Here is a 23,249-nt window from a genome sequence, read left to right on the forward strand (position 1 = left end):
TTGTAGCATATATTATATTAAATAATTTTAGATTTGATCATCAGGGAGTCGTTCTGTAAGTATATTAGTTTTGACGAAAATCTTAAAGCCATATTGCTAATTTTCCATTGTTTAAATTTTCATTTCTTTAATTAATTCTCAGTTAATTAAGTTTATTATTTTTCACTGTTGTTGTTTCTTATCCACTTTTAGGTTCTTTCTCACACTTGAATTGTCACACTGTGTCTTTTGAGCTTCTGGTTCACGTCTTTTTTACATATTCTCAGTTCACATTTACATATACTGCAATAAACTTTCGTCTTGTAGATTTTCATTCTTTGTAACCGATATTTTAAGAAAACTATTTTGAAAAGTTATGGTGAATTTTTTCACGTTATTCATAATTTTTACTTTAATTAACACAACAGCTGTAATCTAACAGAAAAGTCAGATCTGCACAATATCAAACTAAAAGAACACGGGAAAACATTATCGACAAGTGTTGAAACCTGAGTACACATGCGCTCACGCTCTATGATCACAGGACTGCCAGTTGCCAACTTCTATTAACCCTTTGCGGCACAATATGTCCGGTCGGGACACGCCTAAAATTTTCCTTCTGTACGCATAGAAAAATTAAATGAAAAAGTATTTATAGGTTACTCTGAACTTCTTTATTTATAGTAGATGGCATCTCAACACAAACCGGTCCATATATTTTGGCCACGTTTAGTTTCTTAAGACCCTCATTTTTCAAAGAAGTCTTCCAGATTTTTTTAGGGTATAAAAGGAATTGTTTGAAAAGAAATTTCTATGTTATTTTTTTGGCTGTATGCTAATCTCCTTACTCTATATTAGTTTTAAATTTTTACCTTGAAATCTTGCCTAAAATCAAACAGCGAACCCTAGATGTGCCCAGACCGGGCTCACCGATAATCTAGGACAACTGAGAGTCTATTCTTTGTTTCTCCTCATCTCATCGGTCAGTTCATTGACAACAATGCTCGTTTCAGCACTCTTTTCGAAGCCCTATTCAATCAGTATGCCCACCCACACACAATTAAACGAATTAAACGATTTATCTTCACAAAATTTTACTTGTGTACTCCTCTAGGCCTAATTAAACTGCCTACCTTTTTTTTTTTTTTTTTTTTATCAAAACTCCAACTTTAAACCGTAGCGTGCCGAAAAGGGTTAAGTATAAATAATTAATTTTTATTATAAATTAATTATAAGTATAGGTACATAAACCTATGTAATAGATATAGTATATGCGTGTTTTAATGATGTATTAAAAAATCGTTGGCGTAACAGAAAATTTGCAGCGTCGCATATAGTGCATACATTTCAACAGCATAGGTTTATCAAAAGTAGCAACTTTGCAAAAAATCGCATGATCTGCCAACATTGGTTGTGAGCTTTAAATCTTTTGTGTCAGTTCATTAAATTTTGTATCTGCGTATATGTTGTTACATGCCTCATCTGTTTAAATTTGACATAATAAGGGGTTTAATTGCGTCTTGTGATGTCAAGTAAATGTCGCCGCGCTTGTTTGCTCATATTTCATCCATTAATACTGTTAGATTAGCCCTTGGAGTCGCAGTGAAATGGGTAGTTTATTCTATCATTTTACGAAATTGAGAAATATTTCCTCGGGAATACTCTAAAAATCGATACGTATGAATACAGGCAGTTATTCAGGAGTTGAGTAGTTTGCGCTCAAATGTAAATTCCGTTGGAATGTTACGGGAAAGTCTGCTATAAAATTGCAGGGACATAAAATACCACCCACCCGAACATTGGTTGGCACGTGTTACCCATTGTCGGCGCCAAATTGGTTTTCCTATATCCGCCGCATAAAACGGAGGACGAGATAAAGTTATTTACTCCGTCTCTGTCTAGACTTGTTCTTTAGGGGTCTGATTTTCCTTCGATCCTTTTTGACCTTGAAATGTCATAACTTTCGTTATTGACATTTTATCTATGCTCTCCGCTTAAAATGGATTGCGTCTTATGCTGATGGTCTATTGGGAGCTTTTGGGGGGGGGGCACATTGGTGCATTGTTGATTTAATACCAAGCCATCAAAATTGATTTTCATTACACACAAATTACAACCAAATCCTTAAATCGCGTTCGAAGTTATTAGTACGAGGCGTATTCGGAAACTAAGTACCGTTTTGAAAAAAAAAAAAAAAAAAAAAAGAAAGAAAGAAAGAAATAGTAAAACAATTTTTTCGAATCCAATTTTATTTTTACATGAAAATACATGTCTTAAACTATTTTTCAACATAGTTTCCGCCAATGATCAAACACTTGTCATAGCGGGTGACCAGTTTTTGTATACCATCGTCAAAGAAACTTCCCGCCAGTTTCGATAACCACGACTCCACAGCATTTTTCGTGTCATCGTCAGATCCAAAGCGCTTGCCACCAAGCTCGCGCTTCATGTGCAGGAACAAGTGATAGTTGGACGGCGCCAAGTCCGGGCTGTACGGCGGGTGATCGAACTGCTCCCAATGAAACTGTCGAATTAACGATTGAGTGACACCAGCAATATGGGGCCGAGCATTGTCATGGAGCAACACAATTCTTTTACTGAGCGTCTCCACTCCATCGATTGTTGTTTCGATTCTGGTGTGAAATGCCACACCCAAGTTTCATCACCTGTCACAATTTGGTTTAAAAAGTTTTCTCCCACATCACTGTACCGCGTGAGAAATGTCAGGGCACTACCAAGTCGCTTTGTTTTGTGAACATCAGTGAGCATTTTTGGAACCCATCGGGAACACAGTTTGCGATAATTCAAGCGGTCAGACACAATTTCGAACAAAACAGTACGTGAAATTTGTGGAAATGCCTCTGAAAGAGTTGTCATTGTGAAGCGTCTGTTCTCATGAATTGCTTCATCAACTTTCCTTACCAAATCATCGGTGACAACAGAAGGCCAACCACTCCGAGCCTCGGCGTGGACATTTGTTCGACCTGCATTAAACATTCTTACGCACTTTCTCACCATTCCATCACTTATCGCGTATTCACCGTAAACTTCTGTCCAAAGTTTACTGTACAAACCTAACTGGATGAACTTTATTTTTCTCTTCAGTATCAATTGCTGTCTTGATGGGGAACTTGTGATGTCAATTTAGCCAAGTCTGGCTGATATAGTTAGTCATCTTGAGTCTAGTTCAAACATACCGTATTTGACGGCATATAAGACGCACGTTTTTTCCTAAATTTGGTTTTAAAAAAAGTAACCTGCGTCTTATATGTGAAGGACATAAGTTAACTTTCAATACTGAATGCTATTTTTAGCCCGGATAAAGGTCTAGACACACATAACTTTTTCTACATCTTCATGTGTGTGGCCTTCTAAATAAGGGTGCGTCTTATGTGCCAGCGCGTCTTATATGCCGTCAAATACGGTAATTAATATACAATAACACGCCGAACAAGTATTAATTTAGAAGTCAAACAACAAAATCAGTGTTATATTTTCTAATTTCACAGGACTAGTTTCGATGGTTTTACCGAACCATCATCCTTAAGCAGCTGAGGATGATGGTTCGGTAAAACCATTGAAACTAGTCTTGTGAAAATTTGGAAAATTTGGAAATATAATGGTGATTTTTGTTGTTTGATTTCTAAATTAATAGTTCAAACATCTGAATTTCTGGTAGTTAAACTGCTCATGTGCTTACGCAAAATAAATTTCATGTTTGAAAATATTTGTTCGCATTTATAAGTTGAACCGAATGCGAACAAAATGGCAATGTCAGTTTTTTGGAATTATGGGTTATGGATCGGCGTTGCCGAACCTATCGATTTCGCCTTGAAATTACATAACAGTTTTTATTTTTCGAAAAATAAAAATGCGTGTTCGTTACCGCAACTTTGTAATCAAACAAAAATATTATTTTTATTATTTTATTTTCGTTTTTTTTTTTTTTTTAAATTCTTCAAATACTTGTTTCAAATTTATGTTTTATTTATATATATTATACTTTATTTTCGGAATCCAAGTGGGTCACTTGAGATTATGAAATGGGTCACTGTGACCCGCAGGTTATAAGTTACCGAGGTCTGGATTAGGGGGTTTCGGAAATAAGAGGATTCGATTTTTTTTTCTCGCAAAAATCGTTGCCGTATGTGGTTCTGAGTCATGGTTTTAGGGGGAAAAAACGGCTATACTGAAGTGCCTATACTGAAATAAATTGTAGCATGCCGAATCGGTGCTTCACAGCTAGCAAGCCGTTTTGCCAATTAGACGTGCCATAAGCTTTGTTACCAGTTGACAAATTTCTTGTATGTATTTTTTCCAAAAGATGTGGACGGTAATAACTTTTTTAACGAAATTGAGTTTCCTAACGACACTTTTACCTGTTCGATTCTTAATTCCACATCCTTTCAAAAATTTATTTTGACACTATGCTGCATATTTATCAGTAATTGCCTGCTCTCTCTAAATCTTCTGCTCTAATTTTTGTCATTACAATCTTAATCAAAGTTGTTAGATTTTGGTGAAACGTCAATCTTCTCTAATTTTGTACGTCAGACTGACGTGCTGTTCTTCCATATATTATTTCTAACTCAATTTAATCAGTTCCCGATGACAATATTAAGAATGGATTTCTTGAATTTACCACGCCCACACCAATTTTGATATAACTGATGAGTTATGAATGAACGCTCGGGTTAGGGTTAGTTGGCATATTATCTACAATAATGAGTATAGATTAATTTTTCTATTATTATTAAAACTCGGAAGTGCCGTTGATTTATTGATGGGAACCAAGAATTCGATTATATTCTGTGATGAGCTATTAGCTGTTAGGCTGTTTCGTTTGATGAATAAAGTTATTTCTTAGGTTTTCGTGACGTCTTGCTATTCATATCTTCACATTTCAGCAAGTGGTTGAACAAAGAAAACAAAATGGGAAGTGTAATAATCTTAACTTCATTCTATGCTCTTTCACACTGCGCCTGTTCTGTGTATGTCTATTTCTCTCCATACTCATTTTTCTTTTATTTCTTCTCCCTGTTTCCTATCTTTTTTTTTCCTCTAATACTTCCTTCCTTTTATCAATCTCCATTCTCCCGAGTTTCTTTTTATTAGACTCTGCGCTTATCTTGTCATGATATGTCGTGCATGTCATTCCTTGATTTTTCTTTTTCTTCCATCCTTTCAGCATTTGACTTTTATCTGCGTCTCTTCTCCTTCCGCTCTCTAATCTGATAATTCGGTTTTCGTGCATTTCATTTTTTCTATTGAAAAAATGTCTAGAGTTTTGAAACTAGCGGAAGTAACACATTCAGAAATTGCTTGGATAAGACATGGAGTGAATCCGTAGAGTTTTAGAACTGAATGTCACAACAAATCGGAGTTTGAAATAAACAACTTCGTCAGTATTCTACAAACAATCCTTCGGATGATTGACGTATGTAGTTTATATGACGTTAGATGCTGTTTTAGAAATCAGCGTTCTTGCTTTCCCTTGTTGCGCGACAAGGCATCTTTCCCCGTTTAAGCAGATAACTCTTGTGTACTTTGCGATATTCCACTTACTTAAACTATAGTAACTTAATTCTTGTTACGCTTGCTGAATTTTTTACATGGCCTCACAAGGTACTCTTTTTAAGTGAGTTGGGCACTGAGGATGGAAAGTTGCTCGTAGGTGTCTAATCTGGCGATTCAAGGAAATATTTAAGAATTACTTTTTTTCAGATTTTACAGCCACCGTTTTTGATATGGTGCCGGTGGAGTAGTCAGCTGCCATGTAATTCGACCCGGGTTCGAATTTCGGAGAATGCTTGGATATTTATTAATAAATGTATGATATGTATGCAGCAGCATGGGGATATTTAACCCTTAAATGCATGTAGCTGCCATTTAGCAACATACTCATATTTATACATGTAAATTAAATCAAAACACAAATTTTAGCTTACTGCATAGTGTAACCAATTGGGTACATACTGTTTACGTATATAGTTTTGAAAGTTTCAGTGTGGTGTCACCACCAATGGTGTAACGGTCATTATTGTGAGCTAATGTATAGGGTGTGGACATTATTTGTGTTTATGAATTTTTGATTTTGTGTTTGTTGTTATTTTGATATATCCAAAGTTTTAAAATTATTTGAACAAGTTTATAAGGTATGTATTATTACATATAATTGTTATTACACATTTGCCTATCATACTTTTTGTGAAAGTTAATATTAGTTTTTTCAAAAATTGTAATAAAAACTTAGTTTAGATTATTTTTAATATTTTCCCCCTTTTATTTGATATTAATTCTAATGTATTTTTGACTTAAAAAATAAAAATAAAAATTCATGCATTTAAGAGTTAAATAAATGATTGATAAGAAAGTTCACTCGAGAGTTTGATGGTTAAGAAAGTGTTGAACATTTAAAACGGCATCTATATACGTAATCAGTTACTTGCTGGTCAGATTCATGGTTAACAGAAAAGGAGTTTGGAACTAACTGTTCGGCCAGGTGATTAGCAAAGAGTTCGGATTTCTCCTCGTCTGTGTGAGCTAATCCGCTCTCATTTCTGATAGGCTTGTTGCAGAAGCCAGTCCGCTTGAGCATTTTTACATAGTTCCAAAGGGAACTGCTATACAGATTAAGATTTTCGATTTTGCCATTCCAGATATTTGTTGTATGTGCCTTGATCAGCTGCTTAATGCGTCGATTTAATCTGTTAATGGCAGTCTTAGTAGTCGGATCCCAAGTACGATTAAAGTCTTTACGCAATCTGTTGCGAACAGCGATGATTTCTCTGATGTACTTGGGTATCCTGATATTCATATTTGTTGCAATCCACAGTTTTGGTAGCCTGTGCACGATGTAGATGTTTATTAAAGGTATTTACTGCATGATCAATGTCACTCCGAGATTTTAAATTATCAAAATTACATTACATTGCTCACATTATACGTAAACAGGGTACTGTGATGTAACTCCCAGTCGGTGATTTGAAGTGGGGGCGTGTCCTTAGTCATACTAACGCCGAGATAGGTTACCACAGCCACGTGATCCGAAGTTAGTTCTTTCAAAACAGTTAGCTGCATAGGATTATTGATTGTGGAAATAAAATAGTCTAAAATATCATTTCTACGATTTAACACATTTGGCCTGTACGTCAGCTCATCCAGGACGTAAATAAATATGGGATTATTATTCACATAATCATGTATAACCTGGCCATTAAAATGTGATCTTTGCAACCCCAATCGTAATGTTGCCAACAAGAATAGCGGGGAAATCAGAGCTCAGTAGATTATCCAAGTGCGTTGACGTAAGTCTACTATCTGGCTTATTATACACCACACAGAAGTAATAGGGCCTATTTTAGGTAACTTTACGACAGCTTTGACAGCTTCATAACCTGGTGAGTTATCCGCACTTTGAAAACATGATCTTTTTCACGTAGATAAGAGATCCACCTCTGTGACGGAGTCGATCACAACGGTATATACAGTAGTTTGCAAGTTTCAGACTATGTGTAGGATTTGCATGCGTTTCGGAAATTAAACAAATGTCCATATCCTTTTCAGTGAGGAAGTGCTACAATTCAGGGATCTTGGTGGTCACATTTTGTACGTTCCACAAAAGAATCTTAATTGGAGAAACATTAAGATGTAATTATTCATGATTCACCTGTGTGGATATAACTGGAGATTCTGATTGCGGCACAGAAGGTATGGATTTAACAGGTTTGGAGAACATGGTCAAGGCAGCAGTTAGCTTGCCAATGACTGCATTAGCTTCGTCAAGTTTTTTCTGTAATTTCTCAAGTTGAGGGTATGCTAGTGGGGCAGGAACAGTGGAATGTTACTGTTGTTTGTTACCTGTAAACAGTACCCTGTTTATAGGTTATAACAGTTTGAACAAGCAAGGAACGTGGTTTTTGAAGTAAGAACAACCCCTGTAACTTGCTGTATGTGATAGCCCACAGTTTCAACAGCGTGGCGGTTCGTCTTTAGGCTTAATACAATCCTTGGATTCGTGGGCCTGGCCGCATTTTAAACAGCAAGGAGCATATCTACACTGCTTTTAAGCATGAAAAAGGCCTGGCACTGGTAGCACTGTACTATTCACAATACATGTTCTTTGGTCCAGCGCTGGGGCAGGATAAGGAGAGGTCACGTGATGTCTGTAGTCCAATGCGGGAGGAGCAGTAGCAGGAGCATTTCAATTGGATCTTGCGGGTCAGGTGATCACTAGGTGAGCACACTTCGAAGAAATTCAAACATTTAATAAAAACAAATATTAAAACAGTTGAAAATGATTGCAAACAAATGATAGAAGATACGTTTGTTTAGATTATCCAGCAGTCCTTAATTTACGTGACAAAGTTTTCATTTGCCAGTAAATGGGCGGCGAAAGGTCGAAGTAATATGTCGTTTTCAAGAATCTCATAACTGAAAATTTCTGAATAGTTGACAGTCTGGCAATTTATAACCTTGTTGAAAAATCTGTCATTCAGATCATTTAGTAGTGCATGCATTCTCTTGATTTTAAGATCTCGGTGTAGAATGTCCGTGCTTACTACGAAATGTGCATTTTTGGTTATTCTTAACACTATTTTGGAGGGTCTGCAGAATTTGTGACAGCGAAAAGGATCAGATCACAGATCATCATTCGTGTAAAAGCATGCGGCCTTTACCAGTCTATATTTCTTAAGTTCTTAATGGCATAAAGATGGGGGGGAAAATCCGAACAAGCAGAAAGTGACAGGGAAAAGGTTTAGAGAGGATATATATATAACTTTACAGCAGATTATGGTTTAACGAATCACAAACAAGACACAGAAAACAACCAATAAAAAATAACATAAAATATAAACAAATAAAATAGGATTAAGTTTCAGAATGTATCGGGCGTGACAGAAAGCTATAATTCCTTTTAAGCAATAGGAATGCGATTACAAATATCTCAACGGAAAGAAACTCATCTGTTTGGCCCCCCCTCGACGTGTTCTTAATCAAAATTAGGCTAAGCAAAATTACAGTTTTTACGTAAGAAATATTTATAAATATAAATTGAACAAAATTTAGATGCGTATTATTTAATATGCACCTCAAAAATCAGTTTTCCTTCGAAAGTCTACCACGAAGGCATCTCTCCTCTTAAGCAGATAACCCTTGCATGCTTTGCTCTGTTATAAAAACTTAATCTGACCTATGTGTTTAATTACAAATATTTTAACGTAATAACGTTTGACCTAAAACTAGTTTTTGGATGTATTTATTATCAAATAACTCAATGTATTATTTATTAAAATCTGAATAATTTTAATGTTATAAACTCATTTGTTATTTTACTTTTTAATAATGTTACTAATTGATATAAACTAACATACGTTAACGCTAATGATATTCAACTGAAAACTGTTATAAATGTTTTGTTTTGTTAATAAAAAGTCCTTTTGACACCATACAGGTAGCATGTGTTGCATATTATGTAGCTTGCAAAGAATCATGTAATTTTTAGTTCCATGATATTTTACATTGTTTTTATTTATTTAATGCTAAAATCACATCTGAAATACTAAACCGTAACTTAATTTTCATACTGAGAGTTTATTTCGCCCGCTTTCCCCTCCCCCGTTCTTATAATTTGAAATCGCAATCGAATACGTATTCTCATCGATTTAAAAATGTATGTAAGAATTTATGTTGTAAGAAGTCGAAAAGCAGATTGTTCTTATTTTCGAGCATTCAACTTCTTTAGGGTATATATCAGAAGGTCACACGAAGGGCGAAGACAGCGGAAGGAGAGTTCGACAGACACCATGTGAAATAACGGATCCTCACAATAAAAGCCTCACAAATATCAATGAAAGTAGTTGTCCGCCCTGAATCATATTTTTCTTTGCATCGTTTTTAATCAGTTGAAAGATTATTTTCTGATCTTGTGAGTGAATTCATGAGGCTAAAGAGAATTTTGTGGGAATGATAATTCCTTTAAAGAGCAGAGTTCCTTAAACTGTGGGTCGCCAAAAATTTTAGCAGTTTTGATATTTCTTTTAACTTATTATTATAATTTTACAATTATAAATTTTTTACACAATGTATCTGAAAGTAGATAAAGATAAGACACTACATAAAAAGAGAAAAAATGAAAACGTTTCTACGCATTCTTTTTATAATATAAACGTTCGTTTTATTTGCTTTGCACGTGACGCTGTCATTTTGTTTGTTACTTATTTAAAATTTTCACATTGTTTGTGTGTCTTAAAATTAGAAATTAAAGTTAATGACCTAAAACTGCAATAGTATATTACAGTACAATTGAAAAAATTGACAGTTTCACTCGCGCGTGTGTCGGATTTGCGCAATGCTTATGGGGTTCCACAAAATTTTCGTAAATATTATGGTTTCCTAGGATTACGAAAAAAATTTCAGTGACAAAAAGGGGTCGCTACTGAAAAAAGTTTAAGAAGCCTTGCTTTAGAGCAATAAAACTAAATTCGAATTCATGCGTGTATCCAGCTTGCAGAATAATGAAATAAATTTTAAAGTAACAATAAATGCACTTTAATGTAAATTATATCGATTGAGTGAATTATTAAAGAAACAAAAATTCTGTTCAACGTATGTAATATTTAAAGTTAGAAATTTAGTTTCATAAATTCCTAAATTAATATATTATTGAAAATATTTTATACAGATCATCAGTTGGACATCTTATTAATTAAATGTGCTTATTCAGTTATTAAAATAAAAGGTGATCGACAAGGACGATGGTCACAGGTAACCTAATGATTGACAGTTAAAGATATGGAGAGGGCGCCCAGACAGTATAGTGATTAGGAGAGCCTAACTGCAATACCAAAGGGGTCGGGTTCGATGTAAAATTATCTGTCTCTTCATAGGAGGTAACGGTGGCCGCCTATTGGATGCCTCCACAATAAAATGGCCACCACTTCTGGCCTTAGTAGTGGTCAATGCCGTTATAGGCAAGTGCCCACCATTGAAAAAAAAAAAAAAAGATATGGAGAGGCGTAATGATTTCAGAGAAATGTATGAAAGAAATATGTAGTGTCCGTTGAGTTATTTTTAGAGTTTGTAGACATAAAAGATGAACTCTGCCCTCAACTGAATTCTGCCATGCATCTTCTAGTTCCTAACTGGATATGTTAGTTAGTTACGCCATGGGGGCATGCACAGGGCAAATGTAATAATTTCTTATTAATGAATCCGAAATTTACTGATGTTTGTGAAGGCCCTTAGCCGTTGATGACTCATAAGTTTGACAGTCATTGGCGATCTGCGATTAAGTTATCAGCATTTGGGGGTTATTGAATGACTGCTCTTGCCATGAGTTTGTTTTATAGATCGAATCACCAAACTGAGGCTCAATGGATTTCCTCCTGAAACGGCGAAATTTCCCTTTCTTATATTGGAAAGCCTTGCACTATTCTGTATGTAACTTATAATAGGTTCAACCTGCGTTATACCAAAATTATGGTATAACGTAGGCATCATGGATATGATAAACAGTGTATTTAGCTCAGCGGCAGATATTGATGGGAAAGGTACAGCAAGAAGCATCCTGTTTAATGATAAAAACCCATTTTCCGATTCGTTGAATATATTTTTTTAGTGGTTTCTCAGCGATTTCATGAATAGCTTCCGCTATCTAGGCGCTAACCTCATCATATGTCACGGCAATGAACTGACATCTATTCTGATAAAAATGTCAGATCACGAGATCGCAGTGGTAGAGCGATAGATCACGTTTTATTGATCCATTTATATGAAAATCTATTGATTTGGAATGAATGACAATTGGCCTAAACTGTCATTCATCCCAAATATGTTAGTAAACGCAATAAAACTATATAAATTGTATAAATCATACTTTTATATGTAGTTCGCTCTATGTTTCTACTAGAAATGTATCTGAAAGTTAAGTATCGTACTACGGATCTATTTCTGCTTTTCCCTACATTAGATTTAACAACCGCATAAGCTTTAAATGTTTTCGAGTTCGGGAGATCGAAGAGCCAGACGAGGAAAACGATTTGGTTTCTAATAGATCGAACGCGTTTGCAATAGAAAAGATCATTACTTATAACCAAGTTGAAGGGAGAAGGGTAAAAGTTTTGTTTGATTGAACAGTACACAATATCTGTTCAAGAGGAGGAAGCCTTATTGGGCACTTTCTAAAAGAAACTATCGTATTCATGTCGAACACATTCGCTGAGATCTGAGCTGACGTAAAAATTTTGTTCTTATCCATTCAGCCATTGTTAGGAACAACCTTCAGAAATCAACTCTATCATGGTATAAAAAAGAGAAGAAAAAGCGGCTCAAAGAATTTTTTTCAAATCCGGCATCTGAATTCGTAATTTTCGGAAAGCTGACAATTTGCAGACATACATTTTAAATGGTTGACATATTTATATTCTGCAGCTGGTTTTTTGAACACTCTGTAATTTCCTTCCCGTGTTTGTAATGACGCTCGCGAACTCTTATAAATTTTCCAAAGCAAGATTTTTATGAATCAAAGTAAAATTCAAACAGATCTACCAATCTACCGATCAGGTGACGAATAAATCCAAACTTGAAATATAACCGCCGCCCCAAAAAAGACCTTAACCAAGCAATAATGCAGTGGCTTCTGAAACACCTTAGGAGGCACCTCGAGAGAAAATTTTGTTGTTTCTGAAAGATTAGTCGGCATACACCTGAATCCCTAACTGGAGTATGGTGCTGAATTGTGAAAGAAGTTTCATAAAGAGTAGAAATCCTTCCTAATCGAGCTGTAGATTACGAAAGTCCTCCGAAAACAATACACTGTTTTAAATAGTAAAAAAACTGTAATATATTCTGTTGAAAAGTCATTTGCAGTGCATGTAGTGCTCGAACTCTATTTCGCTGAAGCACATATCAGATTGAGAGACGCGAAGCGTAGCATCTTAAAAATGCGTTTTTTCTGAACGAATTCGACTCTAACGTGCATTCTTTATTCCGATATCTAAAATATTGTTTGTTGCGGGAGCTTAGCTGAACATAGCATAGGATGATGCCGAAGCGTCGATGAAAGGTGTCACATTATCTAATAAAAGCACGTTACAGCACATATCGAATGTATTGTAACGTGCTTTTATTTTTCCACTATACAAATTATTTTACATGGGCAGTATAGGCGATTGCGAATCTTCCCATTCGTCACAACCAGAGTAGTTACATGTGGCACTGAACTTCTACAATACAACTGGCAAGTATGACCTGATTTATCTACCTCATCTGCCTTGCCTTGACTTGACTTGGGTATTAAAATTAATCACTAGACTATCTATGTTAACATTTTCTAACATAACCAGATTTACGTCTCATTATCTGGTCTGACTTTGCAGAATCCTGCGATATGCATGCCATAAAAGGTAGGAACTGACAGCTGATGAAAGGAAAGAAGGCACCTTGACTATGCAAATATAAATCTTGCATAGGAAAGCAGTCCGAAAAGCTAGTTTCGTACATGTGGTAACAAAGAACTGGTTTTTTATACCAATTCTTGGAAATTTATGTAGGGTATGACGTCTTCCACACCATGATATAACATACTCTTCCGGTACCTTGAGCAAATTTCAGCAAGTATTCGATTCGATAGGTGGAGCGAAAATTTATCTTGTAATGTATTAAGTTCCAAGTTGATCGCCTCCAATTTGCAGGAACTTTTTCACTTAACTCTTTTAATTCTATAGGAAATTTGAGATTCTTTTATGTGCATAATTTCTATCGAATGTTATGGTGGTTAAAAATCTCATTTTGACTACATAAACACTCAGCATTTATAAGAGTTTAGTTTCATGTACTCAGAAGAAGGGGACATAGAAAATCTCCTACCGATATACTACTCTGAAGCGTATTAAATGCTACTTGGCACTAAATAAAAGCGCGAACGTATGATTCATTAACATTTCCAGCAGAGGCACGAACTAGCAGTAGTTGAGAAAATTGTCTTTTCACAGAAGGCTGCTATCTTAATGATCAAAGCCATTTGTCAAGTAGCTCGACGAGAATGTTTTTCCGTGGTGTGAAATACTTTGGCTATTATCCAAGACAAAGGACCGAAATATTTCTTGAGAGAAAGATGACTAAAACTTATATTATCTCTCCTAAAGAATTCATTTAGTAAACGATTTGATATTTTGCTTTTTTATCCGGTAACATAAAAATAGCAATAACATTTTTAGATATTAATGTCACTTTTCTATTTATAAATAACATGGACAAGGTGGCTAAATGTAGACAGTAGTATTTAAAAAACACCTCCCAACATTTTTGTTCATAGATCATAGTTCAATGTCTGCTCAGATGTTTTTTAATCCATTTTCGATGATGGTCGCCGCCCTGATCGATGTAATGTTAACCAACGCTAGCTACCGTACCGATGAGCCCAGAGTTCCAATCTCGGAGAAGATAAGGATGTGTGCGCGTCTACGCGGCACGGATGCACTTTAAATACTGGCTGGTCGAAATTCGTTTCGATTGGCTTGGTGACAGTGGAAGAGGGGTGGGAGAGCCTTGGATCTTTTCCGGGGTTGCTGTTTATCGAAATTGGGTTGGAGCTGCACTGCACTGTAGTGGTGAAAGTCTGGTGTCCGTACACTTGCACCTATCAAATACCTGTCTACGTCTTTAGATTCTGAAGTCTCACGAGTAATTACAGAAAATTACAGGCCACTACAGTTTTTACCGGGTCACCAGCGTCCAAGTTCATTGAACACTGGTAGTTCGACCTGGTTGAAATTCTAGTGAACGGGCTGGCTGTGCGGCGTTTCCATGGTTTTCCCGTGTGTAACGTGGATACAGACCAGTTTCCAATAGAAAGTTCTCCACGAAGGCATCGTTCCTCACGGGAAAATTTCCGTCGCGTGCTTTGCCATAATCAATCAAACCACAGCAAAGTTAATCTAATTTTGACCATGAAATTATGCCAACACATAGCTGTATCTGTTCCAATTAATAGTTATTCCGTACTGAAAACTAAAGGCCTTTCTGGTCGCATAAGGCTCGTGAAATCCTTTTCTGCGGCCTACACGTGCATTAACAAATTTTACTGTTAAATACATCAAACGAATCCGTATGAATGAATTTCGTATCCTGGCAAATAAGAGTATTCCCATTTGAATGTAAATGAGCCAGTTTCCCTTGGAAAGTCTTCCATGAAGACATCCCCTTTGGCAGACAGACCTACTGAACTAGAAACATGCAGCTTGTAAACATTCTCTGAGAATTTGCTTCACATTGAACTTGAGTTTGCAAAATCGCGCTTTGGTAATCAAATTCCTTTATCAAAATGCCGATTCCGCGCCAAATATTTCGGACTTCCAAAGAGCTTCAAATAGTCGGTGAGAGGTCCAGTCTCTGATAAAACACCGAAAAATTAAAATCAAATTTGAAGTAACAGGATCACTGGCTGTTCTTTCTGAAAGAGGAGAAAAAAACCTCTTTCTACTGAGGTAATAAGGAGAAGGCTGCTGTTTAATCCTCTATGTGCTGGATTACCTTTTATCCTGAATACATTATGCGGAGAACTTTTTTATCGCGTCGTTAGAAACTGAGATTTCAATTGCGATCAGCTTTCGCAGGAAGATAAGGTACGAAGGTTTTTACACCTTTAATGAATTCTGTGCCTGCGGTTAGAGGATTAATGAGAGGAAAGTAGAGCTTTAAACTTTAAGGCCAACACTAATGCTTGCACTGAAACGGAGGTTTGTTTATAGTTCACGTTTAGCTGTTTTATATGATCTCGCAGGATATTTTCCGATGTTATCCGTACAAAACAGTTGCTTTTATATAGTTATGATGTACCACTCCATTTCTCACTGTAGATTTTTGCTCACTGCCAAATCAATTCGTAATGACCTTAAAACATCCACTGGACAGATGAAGCACATTTTTATTTGGCCAGTTCAGGAAGTACTCGCAACTGCCGATTTTGGGATTCACACAATCTATGCTTGGTCTTAGATGTTCCGTTACATTCCTTACCAAAAAAATTAAGTTTTTGGTAAGCCCTGTTATGTTAAAATTTTCTGACTGCAGTTTTTTTTAACATTGATTAATACTTCAGACAAAATTACATAAATTGATGTTCAGGACATTGTTTTGAGCAACTTAAAGTGAAAGATTTTGTAAGTTGGTTTGTACTTTTGTATTTTATAACTAATAGTTTCATTCATTCTAGATTTTTACAGATTAAATTAAAAGAACCGGAAATCTATATATATGAATTTTTGACGCCTAAGGTTTTTAATTTTATTATACAGTTTTGATAATCCGACGTACATGGGTGACATGTAATCGGATAATCGTAGGCTTCGGGTAGTATGAAAGAAATGAACATTAGTTTTCTTAGCACACGCTTTGAACAAAAAACTGGAATTTGCTCTAAAAATTTGGAGCAGCAAAACGACCTGCTGTGCTCTGGAATCGGTATATAATTTAAGTACACAATAGTAATTTTCTGAAAAATGCTTTCCTATTACCCGCAGTTTACCAAAAACTTATTGATCAGGCATTGCACTATGTCACCAAAAATATTTGTGACAATCCAAGATGTCACTAAAAAGTATATGTGGCAACTCAGGTATTGGCATAGCACACGCATATTTGAGTATACGTACAATTACTCTTTTAAAATTCAAGAGTTCATTTTTTGATTATTATTGTAATATTTTTATTATTTTCATTGAGCATATTTCCTTTTTCTCACAATGAATTGTAAAATGCAAGTGGATTTTGCCAGCTGATAAAAAGAAAATATTGCTTTTGTTCAGAAATATGGCGCTGGGCTTTAGAATGCATAAATTCGCATTCTAATGAAATTGTATTTTTAAACGAACGAATTTTATGAAATGCTATATTACTAGGAAAGTGTTAGAATGCGCATAGGAAACTGGTTTGAAAATAGTCTTATCTTAATTACAACAGTTATTCCCTTTATTTATTTGTCGGAAAATGTCGATGATAGTCTATGAAAAAGAAATGGGATCATTCTGAAACGCAACTGTCGTTATTGCTTCCGAAAAGTATGCATGTCTTCCATGAAGAAAAAAAAAAGAAAGAAAAAAAGCGGCAATGGACGCATCGTTGAAATACTCAAGCAAACGTTTCTCTTCAAAGTCACTAATGAGGTTGCGAATGGTCTCCAAAATCACCAACAGGTTCGCGACATTTGGTGGAGATGCGAATAATCATAAAGTATCTTTTGTGAATGTTTGTTCTCATAAATATTTTTGCATTATTCCGTTATTTGCCATTCTTATTTGTTTCATATTTTTCAGGCAGTTCAAGCAATTCCTGGAAGTGGTCTGGACGTTTACCTGCCTTTTGATCTGCATGACTAGGATGTCCTACAAAATGTATGACCTACTTGACTTTGAACCTATTGATCCTTCACTCAGACAGTCTAGTGTTCGGAAGACTTTTTCTTGATGTGGAGCATACAACCGAACATTCTCTGGGGGAATATAAAAAAAAAAAAAAAAAAAAAAATATATTCACTCTCTTGAAAATCACTGTGCATTTTATGGAATTATTGATCGTTAATTAATTATTATTTTCGTAATTTGACAATCAGTGTTACTTGTTATATGAAAGTGATGTCCGAATGTAGCAATTCAGGTTTCGTTTCTTCAGAAAAGTGTGAAATTTCAACGTAGATGTGAAGACCAGCGTTTTTCAATTGTTGCGTCATCGAACCTAATTCTAATGATGATGTCTTTATAAATATTAATGTTGTTATAAAATGAATCTTTTAATAGAGTAATCGCCAGCATAAACTTTTAGTATATTTTATATTTCTGTCACATTTTACATTAACTTTTCCGAAAAAAATTTCTGAATGTTTTTATAAAATTATGTGTAACTGCGAAATGTTTTCTATTGTAACTTTTTTTAAATATGTGTAGCTTTTATTTTTATATCTGATGTCGCACATTAAAATTCAATAAGGATAATCAAAATGCGGTTTTTCATAAATTTTCTATTTGTGTTAGCTATTTAACGTATTTTGAATCGATAAACTTTTAATATAAGTCGGTAATCTTTAAAAAAGGTTATTGGAAGATTTTGGTTTCAAGAGTAGTTAAAAGTATTTTTAAATAGAATTCTTAGCTTTAAATATATATGTAGTTTGAAATGAAAATTTTAAAATTCTGACTGAAATGTCTATGTGTAATTTAGAATTAAACGTATAAACTTTAATTAACAAAAATATTATTCAGCTGTTTTAATACTAATATCTTATTTTTTATTTCAAACCATCTAAAAAGGTTTTGAGAATATAATAAATTGATAAATATATATATTTTTTCAGCTTTTATCGTAAGAAAATGGTATAACTTATCACATTTAATAAGAATTATTTCAGGATACTTTGCTTCATAAGAATATATTTTTATCAATTGCAGATTCTTCGGTATTGTTCTATACTAAGTTTATTATTGTCAGTAGTTACTGAAGTTCTTGCATTTAGTTAACATATACTAAAAAATTTTTCTTAAATTATGTTTAAAAGCCTAAATTTATAACTCTACTGCAGTATTTTTTATCAAGTAGTTCACGGTATTAAAATGAGATAAGTGTCTTCTTTAGAAATTTCATTGTAATTTTATCACAGCTTAAAGTATTGAATTTCATTCAAAGCTATAATTTACTGCGAATTGGTGCTATGCAAGCAATTGTATTTTTTTTCCTAAGTTATTTTCGCAACATAGTTTTGAAGAAAATGGAAAGGCCAGAAAGAAATAGGAAATTTCTTTTGTGTATTTCGTGCATGGCTAAGAACGAATTTGGTAGATTTTAAATATCTCCACGTTTTGTTAGGAATGTATCAGTTTTAACTAGAGATTGCAGTATTAAACTTTAAACACCTTTAATATGTATGTGTATGCATATCTTCCATCAGTTCCACTTCGTATGTATATATATATATATATAATATATATATATATATATAAATTTTAATTTTTGCCAACTTTCCAATGCTCGTCATAACTGAGATTTAGTGATATTTTTAAGCATACAAGAGTAAACTTATTTGTACATAAAAATGTTGAGAAATTGGGAACGAAATTAAGGAGGAAAATTGATGTAAAGGAAATTATTTCCATAACCTTTTCTATACTAAAGTAGAAATCCAAGCATCCAGAATAGCTGGTATCACAGCTGATTGAGATATTCAAAAAATTCCGATAGTTTAATTTTCTTTATGTATTATTTTATTTCGGCGAGCATTAGAGTTAAAAATGAGGTCTTTTTATTTACTCAGAACAATATACGAAATATTATCTTTTCTGGATAAAGTTAATTAATTAATTTATTTTTCTTGAACAAAATCTTTTTCTATTTCATGTAAATCGAAACGTTTCTTTATACTTACGTATTTCCCCGTTGCAATTGAAAACTGAAGAAGATCCCGCCAAAATTAACGGCAACTTATTCCTTCGGAGGTTTGAAGGAAAAGGATCGCTCTTTGTTTAGTATGATAATCGCTGATCGCTTTTTATTTAATAAGATAATAAAGATACAAGTTACGAATATTGCATATTAAAAATAAATACGAAATTGAAATTGTCTTATAAGTAAGTCTGGCAATAGAAAATACCTTATGAAGTTAAAAAAAAGCAATAAAGTCGTCACCTTTCATGCGAATTCAGCGCTACATAAATTCGCTTAAATGCCAAGCTACGTAGTGACACGTAGCTTCGCTGTGTATTTAATTGCTCCGTTTTATCAACGTTTTTCAATGTTTTGAGTATGTTCATCAGTAAACCAATTTTAAAATAGTGCATTGTCTGCTGTTATGTACGTCCCAGTTTTACAAACAAATCTTTCTTACTGAGGATCAGGGTTATGTAAAGAAGACAGAGATCTTAGCAGCGTGTTTTGGCATCTCGTTTATCCATTATTGGTGCTAAATTTACTCTGTTTGGCGACATTGCCGAAAGCAGTCAACGGCCAAATACGTAAGTACCGATTAAAAAAAAAAAAAAAAAAAAAAATTGCGTAACCCTAAAGCTAAGAGCATAATGTTTTCGATAATTAACAGGAGAAATTATTTTTATAATAAAATAAACGCCTGACCTATTCCCATTGAACGAAAGTTAAACATTATTTTTTATTGGTGTAAAATAATAATGTAGAAGCAATAAAATTTTAAAACACTTTAATGAATTAACTACAAAGTCAAATTAGCTGAACTAGAAAGAATGACAAGCGATGTGGATAAATGGAGTTCCAATAATTATAAAAATGAAGGCGTAGATTATTCATTGCATGCAACAATTTAAATGTGCAATTCTCGTTCCTTTGCAAATACAAGAATTCGGCGACAATGACGTCATCGCAGAATTTACTAAAGGAGCTTTAAGATTACATGTTATTAAAGAGAGTATTAAGAACATGGTGCTACAAATGTTTCAAAGTAAAATACGAATTTATTAAAAATGAATAGATGAATAAAAACAGATGAATGTGATTTTATGGAGTTTTTATGTTTTTAAAAAAAGAATGAAACTATTTAAAATATTAGGAAATTTTGCGGCTTTGTCATCCCTAATCAACAGTGAATGTGTGAGCAGAAATTCTTTAAACAAAATTGTTTGAAATGAATAGTTTATTAGAATGACCTACATCTTTACCTTTAGATCAAAATGTAACTATGTTTTCAAATGTTAAAATGAATGTTCAAACCTTAGTCCAGTTCAAAGAAATATTGTGCTACTTTTCTTCGATTTGTTTAAAATTTATACATTGTATTAATTCGTTTAGTTATTTACTGCATTTCCTTTATAATGAAATAAATATATTTTAATGAGTTAATATTTTAGTTATCTAAAAACATTTTTTGAATTTTTAATTAGTAATTTATTACTTGATTCAAAACGAGATTAGAATAGCACGTAATTTTATTCCTTTTAGAATATTTAGAATTCCTTTTAGAATAATAGCAATTCTTTTAGAATATTTTTAATCTGTTATTTATATGTGATGATATAAGATGGCCGAGAGGGGGGGGGACTATCTAAATTTAACAGTTAGAAATTCCGTTCGTCAAACGCATTTAATGCCATCGTTTCATGTACATAAATGAATGTATATATTTTAAACCAGTATCATCGTTGATATTTAACATTTATTAACATCTGTAATGCTTTTAGTTACCATTTTTAATTTCATAAATTTAGGTCTAATAATGGCTTTGAAATTCAATTAATAAAATTACTTCGCATTTATTCAGAGTAAACTTCATAACAAAACATTCCCTACCTAAATGAAATCGCTTATTTTTAACTTAAATTGAAGATTACAATTTATCGCTCTTTTAATTAAATAAATATACTTTCCTCGCTGAGATTGAATTTGTTAATTATTAAAACGATATCCTTTTCATGATAGAAACTTTCCACTTTTATCGAGACAGGTTTTAGAATTTTCCGGGAATTAGCTTGAACGATTATATGAACTTTCTGCCACTGAATTTTCTGATGTTTTTAGCATTGCGTAGATGTTGTCATTAGAGAGGTTTTTGTGGCGAAAATACAGCAGCATCCTTTAAGGAAAAGTCAAGAGATAAATGATGTAAATTTCAAATAAAAGTTGTTAGCTGAAGGTAAATTATTTACATAAATAATAAACTTTCCTTGCTAAGACGCAACGAATACAGCAAATGTGAAATAGTTTGATTAAGCTTCAGAAAGTATATTCTCTTAACTCTGATGCTAAAGTTGCTACATATAGTTTATAAATTTTTGTGCTTTTTTAATCTAAAACGTTTACAGCACTTTTTTGCTTGGATATTTCGATTTTAAGTTTATGCACAATCATTTAATTTAATTAAGTTTAAATACTTTTTTGAATCTTCTTTTATCACCATCTCCCAACTGCAAAGAGCTTTGGAATCATTTTATCAGTTTCGTCAGTCACAAAATAAATTTTATTAAGAAATTGTAAAATAACGTTTATAGGCATTGACTGTAACTACTATCCATAAAATTTATTAGTGGAGTTAGTGAAATTCAGCAGAAGTTTTATTAAGGCTTAGTACTTACTGGAGTTTTACCCAAACTTTTGTGAGTGTTGTGCTATTAAAAACTTTTTATACTTCGTACGGTGGTAGATCAAGGATCTGAAATTTGTTTCTATAAAGTATCCAAATAGAAAGGAAATTCAAAGATTCGTAGGGAGGTGTTCTAATTCTAGGATGTTTATATCGTTAACTGTATTTTTATGATAATAAGTTATTGCTACTGTTTATAAAATCTTATGCTCACAAAACTGTAAGGGAGGGAAGGGCGAATTCTCCAAGCCAAAGAAAATATTAAGTATTTTATTTCATGCATAATGAAGTATTTTCGTGTTGTTGCCTAGATTTAAGTACAAAATGTTGCAAATGAAAATGTGTATATTTATTTTGTTTGAAAAGACGAGACTTATTATAAAGAATATTTGTCTGAGGAAGTTATATATTTCAAATGTGTATGTGTATTATTGTGTAAAATTGAAAGATGTATTATATATGTTGGGCAATAAATGTATTAATTTTATGTTTAGTTTTCGTCTCTACTTTAATGTTTTATTTATCTTTTTTTTTTTTTTTAAATTTTATTTTATTTTTTATTTTCAGAATGAAGTTATATTTTATGCTTAACACTTAGTTATTCGCGCTTGTTTTTACTAGTGCACGCTCAGTACTTTCGAGAAAGCGCTTTAATTGTTTGTAGAAATACAAAAAGCTGCACTGATTGTGTCATGGGAGGTAAAATAAATTGCACTGCTTTTGAAGTAATACTATATTTACAGCAGAACTCTAAATATTTTGTCGGAACTGAACCGCAGCCCATCAGAATATTCAAGCAGTCTGATTAATTAGGTTCTCTTTCTCTCTTCTTCCCTCCTGAAGGCTAAATACTAGTTAATAGTATGGGTCTGTTAAGGTTCGTTTAAATAATCAGGGCATATGTAAACGCAAATTTGAAACTTTATTTCAGCTTGAGATAATAAATGAAAAATGAGCACAATGATAATGCAGAAATCTTTATTACAAGACAAATTAACACGCAACTTTCCAATAAGTTACAAATTCACGATAGAACCGGGATAAAATTTATTTAATAAATTCAACAACCCATTTTTTAAGATGCAATTCACTGATAGAAATGTTATGAATATTGTTTGCATCCGTAATACTGAGCCATTTTTTTAATAATGCTGTTAAATACTCACAGCAACATCGA

The 23,249-nt window shown here is 33.6% G+C and overlaps 1 protein-coding gene across 1 annotated transcript in view; it reads left to right on the forward strand.

The window, feature by feature from the left end:
- Positions 1-22,559, forward strand: part of LOC118201688 (uncharacterized) — a 76,051-nt gene extending 53,492 nt beyond the window's left edge. The window contains exon 3 of the mRNA XM_035373830.2: positions 17,295-22,559. The gene's annotated coding sequence lies outside the window, so the exon portion shown is untranslated. The remainder of the gene's footprint in view (positions 1-17,294) is intronic.
- Positions 22,560-23,249: the final 690 nt, after the last annotated feature.

The sequence above is a fragment of the Stegodyphus dumicola genome, chromosome 10 (genome assembly GCF_044657685.1).
Source record: "Stegodyphus dumicola isolate Sdum_Otavi_A_Nest chromosome 10, ASM4465768v1".
NCBI lineage: Eukaryota > Metazoa > Arthropoda > Arachnida > Araneae > Eresidae > Stegodyphus > Stegodyphus dumicola.